The sequence below is a fragment of the Zingiber officinale genome, chromosome 9B, assembly GCF_018446385.1.
Source record: "Zingiber officinale cultivar Zhangliang chromosome 9B, Zo_v1.1, whole genome shotgun sequence".
Classification (NCBI taxonomy): Eukaryota; Viridiplantae; Streptophyta; class Magnoliopsida; order Zingiberales; family Zingiberaceae; genus Zingiber; species Zingiber officinale.
Window position 1 is genome coordinate 95,794,871 of NC_056003.1, and position 25,492 is coordinate 95,820,362.

Here is a 25,492-nt window from a genome sequence, read left to right on the forward strand (position 1 = left end):
TTTCTTCTCTTTCGTTTCTTTGTTGTATTTTCCGCTGCGCTAACCTAATCGTAGGAAGAAACGCGATCGATTTGGGGCGGCTATTCACACCCCCCCTCTCTAGCCGAGTACGTAGGATCCTAACAAGTGGTATCAGAGCGAAGGTTCGCTCTTCATCGGATCAACACCCGTGAGAGCAAAGCTAGAGAATGGATCTCTATGGAGAAGACGTCACCATTCCACCCTTCTACGAATGCGGCGACTTCGCGTATTGGAAGGTAAGGATGAAGTATTTTCTTATGACTAACATAATGAATTGGTTTTGTGTACAAGAAGGATTTACTCCTCCGGTGGATAAGGAAGAAAAACCACTTGAGAAGAAGGAGTGGACAAGAGAACAAATTCACAAATCCGAAATCAACGAAGAGGTAACGAAAATAATTGAATTTTCATTGCCTACTAACATCTTGTGTAAGATAGGTTACAACAATGCCAAGGAATTATGGGATAACTTGGCCAAGTACCATGAAGAGAGCTCCACTTCAAGCCATGAAGAGGAGCCTAGTGAGCCAAGTAGCTCACATCATGAAGGGAGCAAATTGGAAGTTGAGGGTTACTCAACATCTAAAGAAGAAGAGGAAGTGAGTTCTTCTTCAAGATCGGAGCACAAAGAAGAAGCTTTTACCTCCGGGAGGGATGAAGAAGAGAGCATCCATTCATCCTCAACCCTAGGTAACTCAAACACTTTAAGTTCAAGTAAATTGCATATAATGTGTTTTGAGTGTAGGGAATTTGGGCACTACAAGAGTAAGTGTCCAAAGAGGGTTAGAAAGACTCCACCGGCGCCAAAAGTCAAGGAAGCCGGAGTCCTGACACGCAAGGGCAAGGAGCACGTGGTGTGTTTCCAATGCAAGCGAAGGGGACACTATAGGAGCCAATGTCCGAGGGGGAGGCAATCTCACAAGGACAAGAGACCGAGCACATCAATAGGGGGAGCTAAGGCAAACCCTAAGGTAATCTCTAAGGTTCATTATTGCAATTCTAATAAAACTCATGCTAGTAGTTTTGTTGCAATTGTTAATAATGATAAGCATGTTAACTTTAGGAACCAATACATGTGCTTAGGAGCTAAACATGTTAGCCTAGGTAAGGATAACACTAGAAATACCAACCCTAGGATTAACGCTTCTAAAGTTAAGGAAAACCTAGGTAGAAATCCCAAGAAAACTAGACACATGCCTAGGAATATCTCAAGAGAAAATGACAAATTAAAACTTGAGGTATTAGAGAGGGAAAATCAAGTCTTGAGGTCAAGACTTGATAATTTAGAAAAGGCTCTTAAAAACATGGAGAAGTCATCTCTAGGGTTTAAGAGTCAAAAACCCAAGTCCAAGGACAAGAAAGGTTTGGGTCACAAACCTAAGTCCCAAATGGTCAAGCCCACTTATCATAATGTTCCATTCGATTATGGAACAAAACCTAGGGCTAGGAAGACCATTGCCAAGGTCACAAGGGGAGTCACCCCTAAAGTTGATCTTGATGAGACCCAAATGACCAAGGCTTTAAAGCCTAAGAGGGTCATTAGGAGGGTTGCTAGGGAAGTTATCCCTAGTGAATATTTAGTGAACCCAATGAGCTCAAATAGGTATTGGGTTCCTAGGAGCATCTTCTCTACCCCATAAATGGGTTAGCGAGTGTCAACTCCAATAAGAAGGGTAGTTAACCCAACTTTGAGGAAATTGACACTCAAGGAGCATTTTCAAGGTGTTGAGAACCTTTGAAAATGAAGTGGAATTATCATTTACTCCTTTGAAGAGCTAAATGTGCCTAATGGTGGAAATATCATTTTTAATCTTAAGTGGTACAATTTGAGGAAAACCTAGAGAAATACCATAATTGAGATTTTGGTTTCTCTTAGGGATATAAGGGCAATCTAGGATTAGAAGTTAAATTAGCTAAGTGATTAAGGATACTTAGATAGGTAATCTAGGTATTTCATTTGTGCTAACTTACCATGATTGTTTGCCATATGCCATGTCATGACATCATATTTAATTTATTATCATTTGAAATGTCATGATAATGCTTAGGCTAGTTTTTATGTCATGTTTATTTAAGTTTCAAACTTTATGCCATGACATCATGACATTGGCACATGTTTTCATTTATGATACCATTTTATGCCATGTCATCATCTCTTGCATTAATAATCAATGAAATTGATCTAAGGATAAAAATACTTTTTGATATTGAGATCAAATTAGTGTTTAGAAAATGCATGAGAACTTAGCCTAAGTTGACCTTAACCCATATCTCACATCAAATTGACTTGAATGTGGTTTGATACACCTTAGATGTGTGTGAGATATTAGGATCATGAGTTAGGATCAAGGTGCATTGTTCTTGTACCTAGATGACTCTAATTCAAGAAATTGAGGATCATAGGGAAAGCTTGTGTACAAGTCATGTACATCTAGCCCTAAGATTATGGTCCTAAATTCAAATGGTTTTAAAAGCATTTTAAAATTGATTTGAAAAACCTTGATGAAGCTTTCCTAGTGATAGCATTCATCATTGAACATTGTGATACAAAGTTAAGTTAAACTTGAACTATTTCAAAGTTTTTGAACTTTGTATCAAGATTGAAAAATGGAAACTATTTCCATAGACAATTATTTTTCCGTGATAGTATATGGTATGAGGAGTGTATCCTCAAAATTTTACGATTTTTGGAATTTTCTGGAATTTATTAGGAGTTTCTGAATTTCCGGGAAGGGAAATCAGAAATCTCTGATTTCAGAGTGTGGATCGGTCACCGGACCGATCCAGGGAAGTACTGATCGGTCTGGTGACTGATCAGTGACGATCCAGTGCGATAAGGATCTGGTGAAGGCCTGATCGGTCTGGGGACCGATCAGTGCGTGCCAGTTTCTGATTTTCAGCTGTTGGTCTGAAATTTCAGCTGGAAGTTGGGTTTTGTGGATTTCTAAAGGTTTGGAAATCTCAAAGACATTGTTGGTGCAATGGTCAAGGGGGAGTTTTACCTAATTGTCAAGAGGAGTTGACTTTTAGGGGGAGTTTGTACTCCTTAAGACTTTTGAGGATTAGTGATATGGGATTATCACTAAATTGATTGTTGAGTTTAGTATCAAGGGGGAAATTAAGAGTTTCAATGAAAGGTATGGGACTTTCATTAGGAAGAAACTCTTGACCTTGATACTCTCCTTTTTCTTTTTGATGTGTGTCAAAAAGGGGAGAGTGTTCATTGGAGAATTATTGGAGAACCCAAGTTAGGTTATCGGGTTAACCTAAGTTAGGGAAAGAATGTCAAGGAATGTTCAAGGAAGAACATTGGAATTCTTTTTGATGTGTGTCAAAAAGGGGGAGAATTATTGGAGAACCCAAGTTAGGTTATCGGGTTAACCTAAGGGGAGAATGTCCAGAGAATGTTCAAGGAAAGAACATTGGACATTGGAAGATGATTGAAAACCTAAGTTAGGTTATCGGGTTAACCTAACTTGATTATGGTTTTGTCAAACATCAAAAAGGGGGAGATTGTTGGTGCAACCTTAGGTCAAGGTTGACCTGGTTGACCCGACTCGAGTTGACGTGACTCGAGTTGTATTTTGATGTTTGACTTGGGAAGATTGTTGATGCAACCTTAGGTCAAGATTGACCTAGTTGAGTTGCATGTTGATGTTTGACACTCGTGAGAGAGTTGTATTCTTGATGTTTGACAAGAATAGGTGTTTGGGAGATTGTAGGTGCAACCTTAGGTCAAGGTTGACCTGGTTGACCTGAAAAGTCCAAGTGTGGAGACTTGGCAACGGAAAAGTCCAAGCAAGGAGCTTGGCACGCGAAAAGTCCAAGTATGGAGACTTGGCACGGGAAAAGTCCAAGCAGGGAGCTTGGCACAAGGGAAAGTCCTAACTGGGGTGTTAGGCGATTGGAAAATCCTGGTGAGTGAAGCCAGGTGAAAATCCTAGTGAGTGAAGCTAGGTGAAAGTCCTGGTGAGTGAAGCCAGGCAGTGGGAAAGTCCTGGTGAGTGAAGCCAGGCAGTGGAAAGTCCTAATTGGGATGTTAGGCAGTGTGGAAAGTCCTGGTGAGTGAAGCCAGGTAGTGGGAAAGTCCTGGTGAGTGAAGCCAGGCAGTGAGAAAGTCCTAACTGGGATGTTAGGCAGTGTGGAAATTCTGGTGAGTGAAGCCAGGTGAAAGTCCTGGTGAGTGAAGCCAGGCAAGGGAAAATCCAGATGGATCAGGGATGATCGGACTTCTGGTGTTGGAAAGTCCAAGTAGGTCAAAGGGATTGACCGGACACTTGGCAGGGAGTTCTAGCAGGTCAAGGGAGTGACCAGATGCTAGGGATGAAGTACCGATAGGTCAAGGTTGACCGGATATTGGTTTGGAAGTCTTGGGACTTGGTTTGGGCAAAAACCAAGCTCTGGATCGGTCACCAGACCGATCGGTGATCTGTTTACTCGATCGGTGCGGTGACCGATCGATATCAACGAAGCTCGATTCTTGATCGATCGGTGACCGATCAGATTAGTTCCTGATCGATCGCCGGACCGAGACTCGGACCGATCAGTGAAGATCGAGGAAAGCTGATCGGTCTACGGACCGATCAGAGTTTCGGTTGTGCAGGGACGAACCGAGCTTCTGATCGGTCCATGGACCGATCGAGGACGGAACAGAAGAGGAATGGATCGGTCCGTGGACCGATCCACATGGAGCTGATCGGTCCACAGACATTGCGACGCAACGGCTAGATTTCTTCGTGTTTTCTTCGCCTTCTTCGCAGGTTATAAAGGAGGGCTGCTGCGAGCCTCCTTCTTCTTCTTCTTCCTTCGAAGTTCTCGCAGCTTCCACTTCTTCCGGTGCTCAGTTCTTGAGCTTTGCTGAAGCTTCGCGTGAGCTTCCCGGACAGTTTTCTCGACTGGCTTGCTGTTGAATCTGTCCGTGGAGTTGCTACTTCATCCGGGACCTCAGTCGACGAGAAGGCAAGCTTGTTTGTTTTACATTCATTTTGTTCTTGCTATTCTCTTGTACTCTTAGCTTGCTGTTGCAAGTGATTGTGGCGAGGTTTCTCCACCCACAAGGAGTTGATATTAGCCGGTTCTCCGGGGACTCATCCACCGACGGATTGATAGGGCTCGTCCACCTTACGGACACGCCGAGGAGTAGGAGTATCATCTCCGAACCTCGTACATCGCTGTGTTAAGGTTTGATTTTCTTCTCTTTCGTTTCTTTGTTGTATTTTCCGCTGCGCTAACCTAATCGTAGGAAGAAACGCGATCGATTTGGGGCGGCTATTCACACCCCCCCTCTCTAGCCGAGTACGTAGGATCCTAACACGTGTAAGGCACTGCTTGATCGACTCTCAACTGATCGGGAAGGAGGAGAAAAGATGGTCGATCCAATCTCTCATGTCGGGGTGGCGACGAATCTGTTCCAACTCTGACAGGGGAACAAGATGAAGATTGGTGGCAATGGGTCGGAAGCTAGGGAAAAACTGAAGGGGTGATGATGTAGCGAATCTGTCACATCCGCTAATCAAATTGTACAAATATATTTTTCCACTGAACCCCTTAATTTAAACAATAACGTTGTAGTAACGAGCCCAGGATCGATCCCGAGGAACCAACGGTAGAATGTAATTTAGGATTATCTTTTTATTCCTATTTTTGGGGTTTTCGATATAAAATTGGAGTTGGTGGGATTTAAGCTTAAATCTAAATCTAATAACTGAAAAACACAGTAATTAAGAAATTATTCTAATGCATAAATAAAACCTACCTATGTGCCAACAATCAAACCTTAACGCATTGTCACTCCTACATTGAGATTAAATCATTGACACGCTCTTAAACTAAGCATAAACAACAAGACATGAATGAATACGTTCTAAAGTAGAAATTAAACCTTAACTATAGAAACTAAAATATTTAACAGTGATACAACTTAAGCTAAGCAAGATTAAGAACAATTTCAAACTCAATTGAAACTAATTATCTAAGACACTTGAATTAAAATAATTAAGCTAAAAACTATGATTACTGAATCAAAATATCATAACTGAAATCTAAATCTTTCAACAATAAAATGAATGCAAAAATTAAACCCTAAACCATCTCAACACCAAACCAATTCTCTCGGCAATTTCTCCTTGCCGTCACACAAGGAAACAACGAAGAACACTCCAACTGTAATCAGAGAAGACAACCTCAGTAGCTACACTCAGCTCAGCCTTCACCAGCACCATCGGAGACCACCCAAACGATGCTAATGAAGATCGGTGCCACCCAACTCGGGAAATCTGAAAATCTGTGAGCTGCAACCTCAGATCTGATGTGGAGAAGATGATGGATGGAAGGTCGTCGGAAATGATCCAGTAGCAGTGGAGGAACACCGCCAAAGCTCACTGATGGAAGCGGAACCACCGATTGGAGGAACACCTCACAATCGGCAGCGACAGAAGCAGAGGTTTGCGGACACAATTCTCGCCGTAGGACCACCTTTGAACGAGCTCAGATGGCCGGAAGCTGGTCGCAAGCAACTGAGAACGTCGTCGCCGATGAATTCGCCGAAAAATAGATCGGGATGCGAACAGTGTGTGGAGGACTCGACGAAGAAGCTGGGTACTGTAGCTTCTCATTTAAATCAGATCTGGATCTGGAATGGACGGTTGAGATGATTCCGGGCTAAATCAATGGTGAAAAGTCATCCAAAATCTGATCCGAAGGTACTGATGTTGATCTAGGGTCTGGATCTATCCTCCCGTAGGTTGGATCGATCAGATCATCACTGGATGGCCCAGATCGGCCCAGTCTTCATTGAACGGTCCAAAATGTTTCGGGCTGGATCAATGGCTAGATGAACTCAGATCTGGATCAAAACTTTTGGATCTTCATCAATGGCTCATATCTGCTCCCCATTAGATTGGATCAGCCAGATCTTCAACGGATGGTCCAGATCTGTCCTATTCTTGATGAACGGTCCAAATCTACCCAAAGCTTGATCTTCTTGTTTGAACTCCGATTTGAGCCCAATTTCGGTCCAAATAGATCCAAATCCAAGATCCTTTGATGCCTACAAAATAAGAATCAAATATTAGCATCAAATAATATAAAAATAAAGTAATTTGCAATTAAGTCCAAAAATACACACAATGCACAAAATGTGATGTAACCATGATTTAAACTATGAAATAAACATCAAACCATGCATATATGAATCAAAATAATGCAGTAAAATCATGGTTATCAAATCCCCCACACTTAGTCTTGAACGTCCCGTGCAAGTAAAGAAAACTAAAAATCATCTCCATTGAAATTTCCCTAGCAATACGTAACAATGGTAAAAAGAATTTAACTAAGACCATCTAAAGATCACTAACAATCATGTATACAATCCAAACAATAATTAGTAGGTATGGTAGTTTCAATCCATTTGAAAAATTAAGCAAGTTGCATCTCACAAGGAATTTACCTAATCTATCTCTCACACTCAAACATGTGTATAAGTGGAGCTCACTCAATGCAACTCACAACATTTCACTACCATAAGCTTGCTTATTTTCTAATTCTCCACCACTATAAACATAGCATACATGAATCAAAAGAAATTTATCAACAAGAATTAAAATGGAAGCAAAAAGAACAATAGAAGTGAATGAAATAGACAAAAGAAAAGGCATCAATGAAGAGAATGAGAGTATGGAAGGAATTTACTTGATGAGTTGACCCATTTGATGTAAAAAAAAAATGAATACCATTTGTTTTTATCAATACAAAAAAACAAGCCAAACTCTTCTTCAATTTGATGGCAAACCGAAATTCTTGATACTCTATCTCCACTCTTGATACTCTTTGTTTTGCTATTTTTTTTTCTATTTTCCCCACTCCAATTCTGCTTTAATTCTTCAATTTCATCACTTGCAAACTAAAATAATCTCAACTCAATTAATGAAGAATAATTCCCTCCCCCACACTTAAAGCATTGTCCGTCTCGGACAATAGAATCTCAACAAGATAAATCCAAGTACTTGACATACCACTCGCCACTGTTATTTTTCTTCTTCTTCTTCTTCTTCTGTAGGTTTTTGACAATTCTGCTAGACTTTGTTAGTTGAGTCATCGAGATTTGTACTGAGATAAAAACTGCAGACTTTGTTAGTTGCAAGCACTCCACTTGGCACCTAAAGATCAATTCAGAACTAGTTCTGATTTCTGGATTTCTAGATTCAAGAATTCCATGTCCAGAAAATCAAAATAGGAGCTAGTTCCTATCACAATTGCAGGAATTGTGAGTAAATATCGAGCTTTTGGTACTGCTGCCACAGAATTCCAGCAATGAACTAACAGTTCAGAACTATATAGCTGCATTAACAGTTTTAATGGAAGCTTCTGATGAACTTTGAACTCTGATTTGATTCAGAAAATGGCCGGACATGATTAAGCAGCAACATGAAACATATTGGAATTCTGCATCTCCACTTCTGATTAGTCGGGATTAGTTCAGAAACAATATCAGGATTCTGATTTCAAAACTCAGGTTTCCAAGTGAAATATGAGTCTAATCACAAAGTCATGGTAGAAGAAGAACCACTAATTTGCTACATCTCAGCTTCAAGAAGTCAGATTCTGATTCATTCCTCAAAGGACTTCTACAACTTAGAAAATTCAGAATTCTGAAATCAGGTAATTTCAAAATTTAGAAATTTAAAGAGCCTTGCCTTGAACCATGAAGAGTTTAGCTTGGTATTAAAGGCAACTGAAGAATTTCAGAATCAGAATTCAAGCTAAACATGTTTTCTTTCAAAAATCCAGAACTTATCAAAATGTTTCACTGAAAATTTAGAACTGTACAATTGGAATTTGGCTTGAATTGTTTTCCAGTCTTCCTCACTAATTGCACAACTTGATACTTCAGGATTCTGTAAAGTGCAGGCTCTTCACTAACTGTCTCAATAAATTGAGAGCTGGTGATAATAAATTGATACAACTTGATACAACTCTCAAACTAAATCTTATTGTCCTGCTGTTGTCTTTACTGCATTTACCATTTTTTTTTCAGTTGCCTTCAATACTTGTTCCAATACAACTCAAAGATAGCTTCTGATGTCAGTGTAGTTACCCAAACAATTCCAGCAACTACATTTCAGCAGCTCACAATTTTCCTTTTTAGCAGTTTTAATAATTCACAATTCTGTCCAGCAGGTGTGTAAAAACATAGAGAGGAAATTCAACCATTTTCCAAACCTTGAACCATTCCTGAATTGCATAGAATTCAAACTCTATAGCTTCTAACATTAACCTCCATTGCATCCTTCCAATACTCCATTCTAATTCGTTTGAGAGTTACATTCAATGTAACAGGAATTGAAGTTCAATCTCTAAAAATTTAAGAAACTATAAATTCAGTTTCCAGCTTACAAGGCAGCAATATGGACTTAACAAACTACTTTACTAAACTACTGAAAAAACTGAGTAGATTCAGAAAATCAATCCATTGGAATTGCATATCTTGATTCATGGTAAGCTCGGAAAGGAAAGAACATCAAATGAAAATGTTAAACTGTTCAGAAATAGGATTCAACTTCAGGAATTCAGATTCTATGAAATTGTAGACCCATATCATGAGAAATATTTTCCAAAGATAAGGATATCAATTAGCAACGAAATGGCAGGTGTATCTGTAAAGGAAACTTAGCATGGAATAGGTTATTCTTGAATCCTGATACTTCTTTTATCCACCTCCCAAACAGCAAAAATGGTCACTTCATTTCGTATTTTTTTCTTCTTCACTTGTAGATGATCCTCACCTTTTAGAATTCCAGTTTCTCTGCTCTTATTCATTTCACAGATTCTTGGACTTAAGTTTCAAGACCCAAGAATTAAAGCAATTCCAGCTTCTCTAATAAACAATTCTGTTAAACAAATCAATTCCATTCAACATTTAATCTCTTGGTAAATCAATTCAATGAGGTGAAAACTCAGCATTCAATTCATTCCAACTCTTAGTTTCAAATTCAAATTCAATATTCAGGTCAAGGAATATTTCCAGAAATACAACTGCTCCAGAATTCTGGATTTCATATTTCAACCTTCACTTCTTCCATCAAATTAGAATTTTGCTTGAATCATGGAAAACTCAATTAATCATTTGGCACTGGAGTTGGCACACAAAATGTTGAAGTTGATGCAGATAGCTCGGACAAGTTTGGTGCAGCTTCAGTAGCAACATTCTGGAAAGAACTTCTCCATTTCTGGATTCTGCACTTACAGATTCTGCATTTCTGATTTTTTTTTTACAAGATTTCAGCCTGTGATTTCAGATCTTTACTGCTTTTCCTCATTGTACATTAAACTTCTTTAAATATTAAACAATGTTTCTGATTCAATTCGCTTCAGAAATTCAGCTAGGTCCAGCAACTCACTTCCTCTGCACTTTCCAGAATCAACAAAATTCAGCCTTCTTTCATTTATGAAATTGTTCAAAAGAGTTGCTGGATTGTAATTTCTTCAAAGCACCATCTTGAAATGCTCCACGAGTGGAATGGTGCTTAACAAATGAATTTCGAATTTTGTTCCATTTTGATAAGATTTCAGTAGCTACAAGAGTTCATTGTTTCTGCATTTCCAAATCTTCTATTTCCAGAACTTGATTCTTCTAGTTTATATAAAATTCATTTTGAAAAGGCATGGAGTGAAATGAGAAACCAATTGTTACTGAAATTAATAGAATTTCACTTGAGATCTTGCTGATTTTAGGACTGTTAATAAGATTTGGTACAAACTTGATACATTAGAGTCAAATTACAGCAGCTACATCACTTCAAATAGCTTCTGAAATTACTGCTAAACAGCAATCTTCAGAATTATCACATCAATTTCTAGCCAAACAGAACCCTTTGATGCATCTCTGTGCAGGTTCATTTCAGCCTCTAATTTCTCTCAAAGAATTAGCTGTAAGATGTCTTCTAATGCTGTATATAGTTAAGAAACCAACAAACTTTTCCACTATCAAAACTGCATATCACTTCTGAATTCTTGCAACTGAATTGTTAAAGCTTCCATTCTTGAAGTTCTTTTGTGCATCTAATTACTAAAGCATTATGCATCAATCCCTGATTATGTTCACAGCAATACCCAAATAGAAAATGCAATCTGGTATAGCTCCATAAATCCAAAACCTGCATAGCAGCAATCTCCATTTCTTCACAGCAGCAATCAAACCAAGATTACAGAATCGAATGCTAAGTTCCAGCTCCAAATGTGAGTCTGATTTGTATTCAATTTCAGTCTTAAAAATCAGATAAAATCTAGTGACACACAATCAACATCTATCAACTCTAAAACAAAAGCTAGGTTTCAATTTTTTTTAATGAACAAATAGCTTTAAACCCTTTCTGCACAGCAACTGCTGATCCATTTCTGCACATTCTGGTCTTTGTACCATTTGTCACTGTGTAGCCACAAGGAATTCCAATACTTCTTCATCTTGTCTCTTAAGGCCCTTTACAATGCATAACTGAGAAGTTTACAGGGTTCAGCAACTCTACATGCTACAATCCCTTTCCCAATTTGGCACAAAATTGCCACATTTTTCTTCAAAATTTGCACTGCTTGAATTCTGCACTATATTCATTTCTATCATTCCAACTCCATTTCCTTTCAATTTTCCCTTGCTCTTCTTTGAATTAAGCTTCACTTCCCAATTTGAGAGCTGTCATTGTCTTCTTTTACTCCTCTCATTCACCACAATTCAGCTTATAGAAGCTGAATTCCTTGCCATTTCTAGCTGTCAGTGATTGATTTGCATTCTTGTAGAAGCTGTTTATGCTAACGTCCATTTGTTACTCCTCATTTTAGCACTTCATTCTGAGCTTCTCTTCTTCTTGAGACCATTGCTGAATTCTTGACACTTCAACAGCTCTCAACTTCTTCTTCACAGATTTTCACAACTTCCTTCACAATTCTCTGAATTTTCAGCTTATACTTACTATCCTCAACTGATGTTGCTGCTCGCACTCCAAGCTTCCTCAATGCACTGATCTTTACAGTCATTTACGTCAAAGGATAGCTTTATTTCCATTTAATTTCAGCTAACAACATCCTTAGATGTTGCTGAAAATTCAGAATTTCAACAAATTTTCTTAATGTACCAACTGTTCTGGCTTCCTTTTTGTCACTCCCTTGTTTTGCATACCATTTGTTTCAACATCTTTTCAAAATTCCCCCTAATCTTCCTTCCCTTTTAATCTTGCATTCTGATTTTGATACAAAACTGATACACATTCAAAACTGCATTTCAGAATTGCTTCTTTAAAACTGTCCATGCATCACATTTCGAATTTCAATCTATTCATAAAATTTCCACAGCTAAATATTGAAACAATGACAATATTGTAACACTGACACACCACAGCTTTAATTCACTGAGCTTCCTCAACACTGCAGAATTCAATTCCTCCATCTAAACAAAAGAATTCAATCAACTAAACACCTCCCCCCACACTTAATCTTTTGTCCATCAAATCAAGCTAACTTATCAAGCAATTAATCCAAAACTCTCAACGAAATAAAAGAAATATGACAAGCTAAGAGAATTAAGAATTAAAATGCTAGATGAGAATATATAAAGAAAATTGTGAGAAAAGGAATTGGAAAGTATGAAGGGGAACAAAATTGACAAAATCCTCAATTTCCATGCACACAAATGCTATTGTGACTTTGAAAAGAAACTAAGCAAGTTCTAGAGTTTAATTTGCTATGAGTGCATACCACACAAAGATAAAATAGTGTTTAGGCTTAAAGTGGACCTCACTAGGTATTTTTATTGCAATCAAGCTCAATCAATCAAAATGGAATCCACCACCAAATTAATCAATATAATGCAAGAAAAGCATCCAATCATGTTAAATGACCTAAAATTGATGGTCAAATTTAAGAAGCTTTTACCATCTTAAAAATATTACTTAGAAAATTCCCATGAAAATTTTTTATTCAAATGACATGCTATGTATACCAAACAAAATGAAAAGTATGGAAGCAAATATGGAAATAAAATGCAAAATGTAAAAACAAAGTGCAAATGCAAAGTATTAAACCAAAGAAACGTATAACAAATTTATTAACAAAGCATGAATTAAAATGCAAGAGCAAGAAAAATTGAAACTAACTCCCCTTTCATTCCCGGTGGTTGAAGAAGGTTTAGAAGTAGTATCCATGCCGGTAGTGGAGTAATCAAAATTCCATCCAAATTCTTTTTATTCTTCATTTTTCCATTGAAAACTTTTTCCGGAGGTCTGAGGCGATTCAGTTTTAGTACCCACTCTGGAAGCTCAACTTCTCCTACAACATCAATAAAAGAAAATACCTCCCACACACATGTGGGGTAAAAAGAGAATAGGAGAATATTAGTATGGGTAAAAGATATTTCAAGAAATGATTCACATCTAATAAAATCAATAAATGGTACCTCTATACAATTCTCTAAAAAAATACACAAAATACTCACCTTGTCATCTTGAAAGGTACCTGGAGTGGTGTTTATTACCTCTTCCTCATCAAGTAAATTCTCAGACTCTAGTTCTGGTGAATGTACATCTCCATGTAGTGATTCTTAGGTGCTTGGCTCCATAGCACAAGTCCCTACACTTACATCTTCAATTCTTGATGATTCTTGAGGTAATGCTTCCAGTAAGCAATCCCCTGCACTTAAATCATCTTTTGCAATAATACCTGCATCATTCACAACATCTAGAGCAACATCATTATTAGTAGAATCAAAAATAGGTTCAACTACATCATCATCACAAATTAAACTAGAAAATTCTTGTGAATAAATGGGAATAGGGTCAGGCCTGACAAAATCACTACTCTCCATCTCTCCACTAGAGTACTGTGCTTGTAACTGATTAATGGATGATGCAATCTGATCTAACTGACTCTAAATATTCTGTATCCTTGCAAATTGTTGCTCTTGATGCTCTCTCATTTGTTGCATAACTTCATTGCATTTCCACATTGATTCTTCAATTTGTTCTTGTGCATCCTCATACTTATTCCGCTGCTCCATAGGTAGGTAGGACTGATAGAACTGAGTCTGAGGCTGATAAAAATAATTCTCCATCCCATCTCCAAAATACGGATAAAATGGATCCATGGTCAAATAGAATTTCCTGTTCTTACACAATAACTAGCAAATAAAATCAGAAGACTCAGGAACAAATAAAATCAAACACATGGATATATAAGCATGAAAGCAATCAAACAACAATCCTAAAATTACCAAACATTGCATATTACAATTTCCCCGGCAACGGCGCCAAAATTTGATGTAGCGAATCTGTCACATCCGCTAATCAAATTGTACAAATATATTTTTCCACTGAACCCCTTAATTTAAACAATAACGTTGTAGTAACGAGCCCAGGATCGATCCCGAGGAACCAACGGTAGAATGTAATTTAGGATTGTCTTTTTATTCTTATTTTTGGGGTTTTCGATATAAAAATGGAGTTGGGGGGATTTAAGCTTGAATCTAAATCTAACAACTGAAAAACACAGTAATTAAGAAATTATTCTAATGTATAAATAAAACCTACCTATGTGCCAATAATCAAACCTTAACACATTGTCACTCCTACATTGAGATTAAATCATTGACACACTCTTAAACTAAGCATAAACAACAAGACATGAATGAATACGTTCTAAAGCAGAAATTAAAACTTAACTATAGAAGCTAAAATATTTAACAGTGATACAACTTAAGCTAAGCAAGATTAAGAACAATTTCAAACTCAATTGAAACTAATTATCTAAGACACTTGAATTAAAACAATTAAGCTAAAAACTATGATTACTGAATCAAAATAGCATAACTGAAATCTAAATCTTTCAACAATAAAATGAATGCAAAAATTAAACCCTAAACCATCTCAACACCAAACCAATTCTCTCGGCAATTTCTCCTTGCCGTCACACAAGGAAACAACGGAGAACACTCCAACTGTAATCAGAGAAGACAACCTCAGTAGCTACACTCAGCTCAGCCTTCACCAGCACCATCGGAGACCACTCCAAACGATGCTAATGAAGATCGGTGTCACCCAACTCGGGAAATCTGAAAATCTGTGAGCTGCAACCTCAGATCTGATGTGGAGAAGATGATGGATGGAAGGTCGTCGGGAATGGTCCAGTAGCAGTGGAGGAACACCGCCAAAACTCACTGATGGAAGTGGAACCACCGATTGGAGGAACACCTCACAATCGGCAGCGGCAGAAGCAGAGGTTTGCGGACACAATTCTCGCCGTAGGACCACCTTTGAACGAGCTCAGATGGCCGGAAGCTGGTCGCAAGCAACTGAGAACGTCATCGCCGATGAATTCGCCGAAAAATAGATCGGGAAGAGGAGATGGTGGTCGGAATCCGAAGAAGATGCGCCGCGGGACGCGAACAGTGTGTGGAGGACTCGACGAAGAAGCTGGGTACTGTAGCTTCTCATTTAAATCAGATCTGGATCTGGAATGGACGGTTGAGATGATTTCGGGCTAAATCAATGGTGAAAAGTCATCCAAAATATGATCCGAAGGTACTGATGTTGATCTAGGGTCTGGATCTACCCTCCCATAGGTCGGATCGATCAGATCATCACTGGATGGCCCAGATCGGCCCAGTCTTCATTGAACGATCTAAAATGTTTCGGGATGGATCAATGGCTAGATGAACTCAGATCTGGATCAAAATTTCTGGATCTTCATCAATGGCTCATATCTGCTCCCCATTAGGTTGGATCGGCCAGATCTTCAACGGATGGTCCAGATCTGTCCTATTCTTGATGAACGGTCCAAATCAACCCAAAGCTTGATCTTCTTGTTTGAACTCCGATTTGAGCCTAATTTCGGTCCAAATAGATCCAAATCCAAGATCCTTTGATGCCTACAAAATAAGAATCAAATATTAGCATCAAATATTATAAAAATAAAGTAATTTGTAATTAAGTCCAAAAATACACACAATGCACAAAATGTGATGTAACCATGATTTAAACTCTGAAATCAACATCAAACCATGCATATATGAATCAAAATAATGCAGTAAAATCATGGTTATCAGGTGACGACGACTGTGGAAGTGACACATCGCAGTGGCAGTGGCAACGTCACCGATGTGAGACCCAAGATCACACACGTGAAAAGAGAGACGCAAGAAGAGTAGGCAGCGCGACACCTGTTGGAAAGCATACCCATGTGCTCATGGCCAAAGAGAGGCCAGCAGCAGCTCCTCCCCTAACGATTGGTGACGTTGGGACGGTGAGGACCACGACAGATCACGAGAGGAGCTCGATGCTGGTGAGATCGAAAAAGAAAATTCGGCATTGATGAGATCGAGAGAGGAAAGCTTGCGGAGGAGATGAGGAGAGGTGTCGGTGAGAACGGGGAAGAGGAAAGAATTGGGAGAAAATGAGGAAGAAAGAAATAAACCTAGGTTTTCTAATTAAACCTTATGTTAATGGAATTAATCAACTCCCACTTAAGGGATATTCCAAAGAGGCTTTTGCTAAGCCCAATCGATTCATCCCCTTACACATCTCACACAGATTCGGTTTAAATACCAAAAAATTTCTAAACATTCTCAAAAAATCCAATAAGGTTATTTTTCCAGTAACAATTATTATTAAATTTGCTGTATCTTACATTCTCCCCACTAATAAAAATTTAGTCCTTAAATTTACTGCTCAACTTAGGGATCCTTATCCAAAGGTAACAACCAAATAACACACCCATATACTAGTCCATCATAGTATCATGATCAAATCCTTAACTGTAAGGGATGACTCTATGGGTTATGAGCTCACCCTGCTTCCGCTGCTCCCACAATGCTATCTAGCCAATTGTGGATAAAATCCATTAAGCATAAAGGGTCTTCACAACTATCTTCGAAGTTCATACACACACTATCAGTGGATCGCCTAACATCTGTATATTGCACTCAGAATATCCATCAGTATGAGGATGGAAAGATACTAAAACAAAGCTCAATACTTATGGTCTGCTACAAACTCTACCAGAACCAAAATGTGAATCGTGGATCTCCATCCGATATAAATATTCAAAGATATACCATGAGGTCTGGTAATCTCTCTACAGTTTAATCCTGCTAATTGATTCAAAGATTCCATTCTACAGTTTGATAGAAAGAGAGAAAATTAGTTAACCAATCAATGATTACCCAAATCATATCATATCCTCCTCGTGCCCAGGGTAATTCATCACAGTATGCTCTCACTTTCTATTCCAGTATTTAAATCTACTGAAACAACCCTGTTAGTCTCTGGTGTTCAACCTTCACTTGCTGACATACTAGACATCAAACTACAAAATCTGTAATGTCTTTCCTCATGTTGTTCCACCAATAAGGAAGCTCCAAGTCCCTATACATTCGGGTACCACCCAAATATATTGCAAATCTAGATCGGTGTGCTTCTTGCAGTAACTCCTCTCGATAGGAAGTGACTCAGGCATACACATCTCACATGGAAATAACGAATCTTATTCACATCACACGAGGATTCTATCTACTGGCATGAGACTACTTCACTCACGCTACATAAGAACTATACCTAGCCCCTAGTATGATACCTTTATGTAGAGTACAAATCCGTCTATACTAGAAGATAAAATTAAGATAGGTGCGGTTATCAGTCTTCGTTTCAAACCCTGAAACTGGTCTCATAAGCATTTTTCTAGGAATGTTCCACACCCTTCCTAGACAGTCCAGTCAAGGACATAACAATACTAGAACAACCCTAAACCAATCTCTAGTAATATCCAGTCAGACCAAGGAAATTGCGAGTCTCCTGTATAGACTTTGGCTACTCCCAACTCGTAACAACCTCTATCTTCTCTGGATCCACTGATATTCCTCTACTAGAGACAATGTGTCCTAGAAATCCCATAGAAGACAATCAAAATATGCACTACTGAAATTCGCATAGAGATGCACTCGTCGAAGCATCTCCAGAACTATGCGAAGATGGTGTATGTGATCTATATCGGATTGGGAATATATCACCATATTGTCAATGAAGACAATTATAACTAATCTAAATTCCCTAAGAATACCAGATTCATTGAGTCCATGTAAACATCTAAGGCACTAGTAATCCTAAATGACAATGACTCATAACGTCTATATAACAGACACACTCAACCATAAGATCACTGACAACTAGTTTGTAATCTGATCACTAACTACAAATCACCAAATCCATAAATATCACAGACATGCTACTCCTCATATCACTATCATCAACAATAAATACCAAATAATAAATCATCAAGTCAAATATTCACTAACAGATCATCAAAAGACAACATATGACAACAATTGATCTCACAATATCCACCAATCCCAAATCATCCTCAGCATCAATCAACCTTGATAATCTCCTGAAAAATGATAGAGTAAAAGAAAGTCATCCAACCTTCAACACCCACTGTTAACAAACTTAAATATATCCATCATGGTTCAACATTGCACGTCTATATTATACCACTATAAGAATTATATTCAGTGGGGAAGTTTATTATTGTATATCTTTAGTGAGACATACCAGTCATGCCTCACAAATCTAACTTCTAGTAACTTGCTTTCATTATGGAGTACTATCAAGATATAGAAATATATTATCATCCTACGAAAGTGTATGACTACTAAAGTCCAAGGGATATCCCTTGACTTCCTGATCGATAATCAACTCCTCTCCAAATGATAAAGATATGGTCAAACCATGAGATATGAGTATAAAAACTCTACTAATCTTATCCAAAAATCCAAAGAGTATGTCAAATCTTATCCTTCTAGATATTCAAATATCCATAGTAAAGGAATGACAATTCAAAGTCTAAAGGGTCACTTAACCTCCTGACTGAGAGTCTACCCATCAAGAGGGTATCTCCATAACTCTTATAATCGTACTTGTAAATGCCCTCCCAAAAATATCGATAAAAGGTCGAACCCTCTTTTATGAGATATAGGCTTCAAGACCTTGAGTAAATAGTCATGTGGTCAAGGTCTTAAGATACTTGATAAAGACAATGTTAGTTGAATCACCTAACCATTATCGTGTAACTATCCATACTACGATTGCTCCACCTAAGGTTTAGTAACCTCTAGTGACGAGCCATGCATACAAGAATAGAGGAGCACTATCACTAAATAGCTAGTCAAAATATCTATCAATCGACGCTATACCCCTCGAAGATCATCATCTAATATTTTCACTCAGTAATAGTGGAATTTCATAGGTGTTAATCAACTAACACCACCTCTTAGTCATTATTGCGGGTCGTATAGCTCTAGGTATCATCAAGGTCATCTAACCATATCCGATCGGTTCATGAGTTAGGATCTCCTATGAAATAGTGTTAGGCGAGTTGATTGACCATCGCCTTATAAACCATCATACCACCAAAGGAGGTAAAGAAGTACTCTCTCTTCAAACACCTCAAAGTAATCACCAAGTGATGCCTTGATCTAAAAAATCATCTTCTACATCTTCCTTCATGTGGTGCCTGTCACACAAAGGATAAACAACTAACTTAATCTTTCTCGTACCAGTACAAATCATATATCCGAATATACTTTCCAATGCATACACCCTATAACGGTTGTTTCTCGTAAGTGTTAAGCAAGTTGCTCTACACTTTTCCACAACAGCAGGAGTCACCTATCCGAATTATCTTCTAGGTTATCCAACCAAACACCTACAGTCCATGGGCAAAGTCCCCATAGAATAAGATACATTGATCCTTTATAGACTGATTAAGGCGATAATAGCATACATGGAATCATTTAAATAACATCTCTTATTTCATAACATGGCATGTGAGGCACAACTAGGTCACTAAACCTTTTATGGCCGAAAGTCAAGAGTAGGGACATGAATTCTAAACAACATACAAACATAAGAAATTCATGATAACTTCATATCCTATCATAAGAAAGATCATAAGCATGTTAACCTAAATTTTTAAGCTCTCCTAGGTTCCCAATTCTTTCATGGCCGAAACCTTCATAAAGAGCAATCAAGTTCTAAGCAACATGCAAACATGTAAACCTAAACTCATATCACATCATATTTCATAAGGAGCAACTTGAGCATGTTTAATTTGGGTTCTAAGTTCCCTAAGCTTCTAACCTTATCATGGTCGAACCCTAGCAAGGCCTTATTCTAGGTTACATGTAGCATGAAAATGTTGAACCTTAAGCCAATATCCTACACATTTCATGAGGAACATCATAAGCACATTTGGTTCAAGTTCTAAACTTCCTAAACCCATTAACTCAAGATCGCCGAAACATATTAAACATGGAAACTAGGTTTCTAGTGGCATAAGAGCAAGGAAACCACAACTACATTTCATAGCATTTATCACAAGAACATCATGAGCATATCTAAGTTGTGTTCTAAATTTCCTAGGCCTTTAATTCCATGGTGGCCGAAACATGTGAGCAAGGAACTAGGTTTCTAGTGGCATAAGAGCAAGGAAAACACAACTACATTTCATAGCATTTATCACAAGAAACATCATGAGCATATCTAAGTTGTGTTCTAAATTTCCTAGGCCTTTAAACCCATGGTGGCCGAAACATGTGAGCATGGAATTGTTTTTCATGTGGCTTAAAAGCATGGAAACCTTACACAATTTTCATGGCATCATTACAAGAAACAACATGAGTAAACTTAGTTTAAAAATCTAAGCATCCTAGCCCTAAAACTTAGTGTGGCCGAAAGTTACATGTAGCCAAATTTCTATGTAATAAGCAACCATAGGAACATCAAACTAGTTTCATAACATTTCATCAAGAAGGTCATGAGCATCTTAGACTTGGTTTAAACTTTTCCTAGGCCTCAAATCTCAATATGGATGAATCTTTACAAGCATGAAATAGAATTCAAAACCAGCATACAATCATGGCATAACATCTTAGCTTCATATCTTGTCTTAGGAAAAATCATAGCATGCTTAGTTTTAGGTTTAAAACTCTCCTAGGCCTTTTATTCTTCCATGGCCGAATATTCATGAGCATAAAATGGAGTTTAAATCAACATACAAGTAAGAGGAAAAGTTAATAACAACATTATCATAGGGTACATAACACCAGAACAAGGGAGCATGTTTAGTTGGAGTCTTTAACTTACTTAGCCCTCTTGTTCATGCTTGGCCGAGAGTCTAAGGTTCATGGATCTAAATTCTAATTAATCATTCTAGTATGAACACATTATATTAACCTCCTACATAAGATACATGTCATAAGGAAAATAATAAGCACATCTAGTTTAAATTTCTTAGCCTCTTCCTTTTGTCTTGGCCGAAAGTTCCATAAAACAACCCTAGGTTTTCTTTAAGCACTCTATCTTCATGAAAAAAAAACATATAAGCTATTGTACCACAGGTGAGGGGAAGCTTACCTAGTGTTCACTTGTAAATCCTTAAGGAAATGGTACCCTTGGTGAAGAGGAAGAAGAGAGCTACTCCTTTTGGTTTCTCTTGCTTGGAAGGGTACACCTTGAAGGCTCCTTCTTGTAATTTAGTTTTCTCTTAGGGAGAAAACCTAAACTTGGCTTGTGGTGATGAGGAAGAAAGACTCTAGTTTCGGCAATGGTGAGGAAGAAGAAAGAAAATGAAACCCTTTTCTTTCTTTCCTTTTTATGCTAAGTGGGTGGAAGAAACAAATATGAACTTTGCTTCCCTTTCTCCTTAATTCATGTAGATACTTTTCTAATGAGAATATGTCCTCATTCATCTCCCTTAATTCTCCTCATTCTCACTCTCTTAATCCCCACGAAAATAAGGAGAAAAAAATAGAAAAGACAACTTGTCTTTTGCTTACTCCTTTTTCCTTAACCAAGAGGTAAACAAGAGGAAGAAAGCTACTTGATTTTCTCTTGTTCCCTCACTTAATTATATCCTCACTTTTAACTACCATTCCCATCATTTTCCATTCATATGTTGTTCATTATCCTAGTGGTTATCATACATAAATTTATTTCTATTCTTTGTGAGAGGTTCAAGGTTCAAATCTTCGCCTCTTCTTTTTATTTCTCTTATTTCTTTTTCTTTTGATTCTTCTTACTTTTATGCTCTAAAGAAAATAACACCCATATACTTATCTTATCATTCTGTGGGTGTTACATAATCTCCATCTAAATTCCCTTAGTGTGTGACCCTATAGGTTCTTGTAACGTTGGCAATGGCCCTAAACCCATTTAGGAACATAAGTAATGAGCGGTATCTAGCAACACATCATTACTACCCAAGTTACAAGAATGTTGGGATCCAACATCACCTTGTGACTACTAATTGTGACTCCTCACAAAATATGACAAGTGTCCTTCTATCCTAGACATCTAGATTGATCAATGTGAGGCATAGACCGTGTCATCCTCTAATTAATCTAAATCTTGAACTCCAAGTAGACTCACTCAATCAAATGAGCTCAATATCCTATATTGACTCATTTGGGCATGGCCATGCACTTCGTGGTCTCACTCTATCAAGAATATCGATGTCACTCCCGTCATATAGGAGGGATAGATCTCATCTACATCACTCACATCCCTCTGCATAATTCGTTACATACCCAGTAATCACCTTTATAGTCCACCCAATTACGGGTGACGTTTGACGAAACCAAAGTACATAACTCCTTATGTAGGGATCCATGGTGACTTCAGGTCTAAGGACTAGTAGTCATACTAATAGCCACATGAGAAAGTATATGACACTCATATAACGATCCATGATACTTTCTCATGGCGGGTCTTTCAGTATACATTCTCCAATGCATACCCATGTGTCAACTTGATATCTCTATATCCATGACTTGTGAGATCAAGTCATCGAGTTGACCTACATGCTAGTCTTATTGCATTAACATTGTCCCTGAATGTTAATACTCGACTAGGAATGATTAAGAGTAGTATTCCCTATATCATCTCACTATCGGTTCAACTAACCAATTGATATAGGTGAGAACCGTCTACTCAAGGACGTTATTATACTTAGTTTATTTGGCATCAATACAAGTAAGTATAATAACCAAAAACCAAATGCCTTTATTTATATAGAATATGATACAACAAGTCCAAAATACAATCATCAAATGATTGGCTCTAGGGCTCTAGCTAACATTAGGGAGTGGATCATCTAGCACGCTTTGAGAGAATGGAGAGATGAATTTTTCCGGCGAGCTATCACTAGTTATCATTTTAACTTTACGCTTTTCTCTATCTGGTGCTTCGCCAGAAGATTCCTGAAATACAGGCCTTCGTCCTCCCTGCTCCATAGGAGTACGGAGAAAGGCTCATGGATGCCTTGTCGGAGAAACCGTGGCTGGAGGAAAATATACATGTTCTTCCTCTTTGGGCTCTTTTCCTTTTCGGTGCTCAGTAGTTGAAATTACTGGATTATGAGCTACCTGCAGAGTGGCTCCAGTATGAGCTTGTTGTTGTTGCTGTTTTTGTTGTAGAGCTTTCTGCACATGAGTGTTGATGAGAAAATCTAGATCCTCATGGCTAATGGTGAGTAGATTTGATTTTCCAGCCTCTTCCATCTTGTAGTCTCAGATTCAGGTGAAGTTCCCACAGACAACGCCAAATTTGATCCTATATGAGAAGCTTGATAAAACGGAAAGCTGGGAGCAAAAACCTACTGCTGGTGAAGAATAATACCTATAGAACACCGATCCGAGAAACCCAAAGCGGATCTAGGAGAATGAAGTCCCGGAATGTCCTTCTTGTGTTAAGCTCCAATGGCGAGAAAGAGATCTGACTGAAGAAAACCCAAGTCTGTAACTTCCAAGGCTTCCTGCGCACAAGAGACCAACCAACACTATCGTCAGTGACCTAAGACCGGGGTGGAAATCCCTGGCTAGGCCCTCGACACTCAAGTCAGTGATCTCTCTTCGTGTGGAAGAAGGAAGAAGGAAGAAGATGAACAGTAGTTGAGAATTAGGGTTATGAATGTGAGCAATGATGTGAACTTACCTTGCCAACAGAGAGGATACCCCTTTTATACCACTTCATATAACCTCCGTAGTCATGAAGTGGACCCCGGTTCATTAGAGTTTGTTATGAGATGACGTAAGCTGTGTACTTATGGAAAATGATTTTTAAGGAATCTTTTTTGTACCCCAGATGTACCTTCTTTGTCGTCTAGTACCTGCAGAAAAATCCAGAAGCCTTTCTCCCACCACATTAGCAAACCTGTTATACAATCACACACTACAAATATCTTCATTAAACTACTTTATTTGAAATATTTACTTCTGTCCTGTTTCATAAGTTATTTCAGAGTGCATCTACCATTCCTGCTTGCCCCTCCTGTCTTTGCTATATCGTAGACAGCTTAACATAACATTGCTCCTTGTATCGGTCGAAACTAAACTCAGACTAGGTCCGGTTAATTATTATTACCTCTCATGATGTTTTTTGGGCAATACCGGTCTGCACCTCTCTAAGTTTATTATCCTAGCTGGTATTGGGCTATATTTTATTAAGTATGTAATCTCGACCAATATTGGCATATCCTTTTTAAGGTATTATCCAACAAAGAAAGACCTGCCTTTTTCAAGGTATGTTCCAGTCGGTATTGGCTTGCCTCCTTGGAGGTATATCCCGACCGATATTGGCCTACCTTCGTGGAGGTATATCCCGATCGATATTGGCCTACTTCCTTTGAGGTATATCTTGATCGATATTGGCTTGTCTTCCTGGAGGTATATCCTGATCGATATTGACCTACCTCCTTTGAGGTATATCTCGGTCGATATTAGCCTACCTCCGTGGAGATATATGTAACGCCCGCCCCTCTACTACTACTAAAGAAGGGACGGGGTCACTTACTTAAAACATACATACATGTGTATGCATATGGAATCATGGCAGCGGAAGTGGGTTGTCTAAAATTTAATTTGATCATATGCATATGGACTAAACATGACATGTGAACCATATAATCATATAACATAGTAAACATGCTTAACGTACTAATACTTCAAACATAACATGTAACTTGATTTATCATCAACTACTTAAAACATGATTCATGATATCATAAGCATACCAACATGAAACAATAAAACAAAAGAGCATAATCTATCCATTCTAGTTCAAGTAGTTATTAAGCATATAGTTAAACATGGTTCACATAAAAGGTCAAGACATATATATAAGTTCTGAAACACAAAGGGATCTATTCCACCATACCACTTCCACACACATTCTTGCCCTTCCTGCTGCTCCTTTTAGTTTAGCCATTCTTTTCCTTTTTCTGCAATACAAGGAAACATAAACTATAAGCACATAGGCTTAGTAAGTTCCTTTTCCCTACTCACAAAAACCATAACTCATGCATAAACATAAAATCATATCATAGCATGTGAGAACATAAACATAAAATCATATCATATCATGTGAGAGCATAAACATAAAAT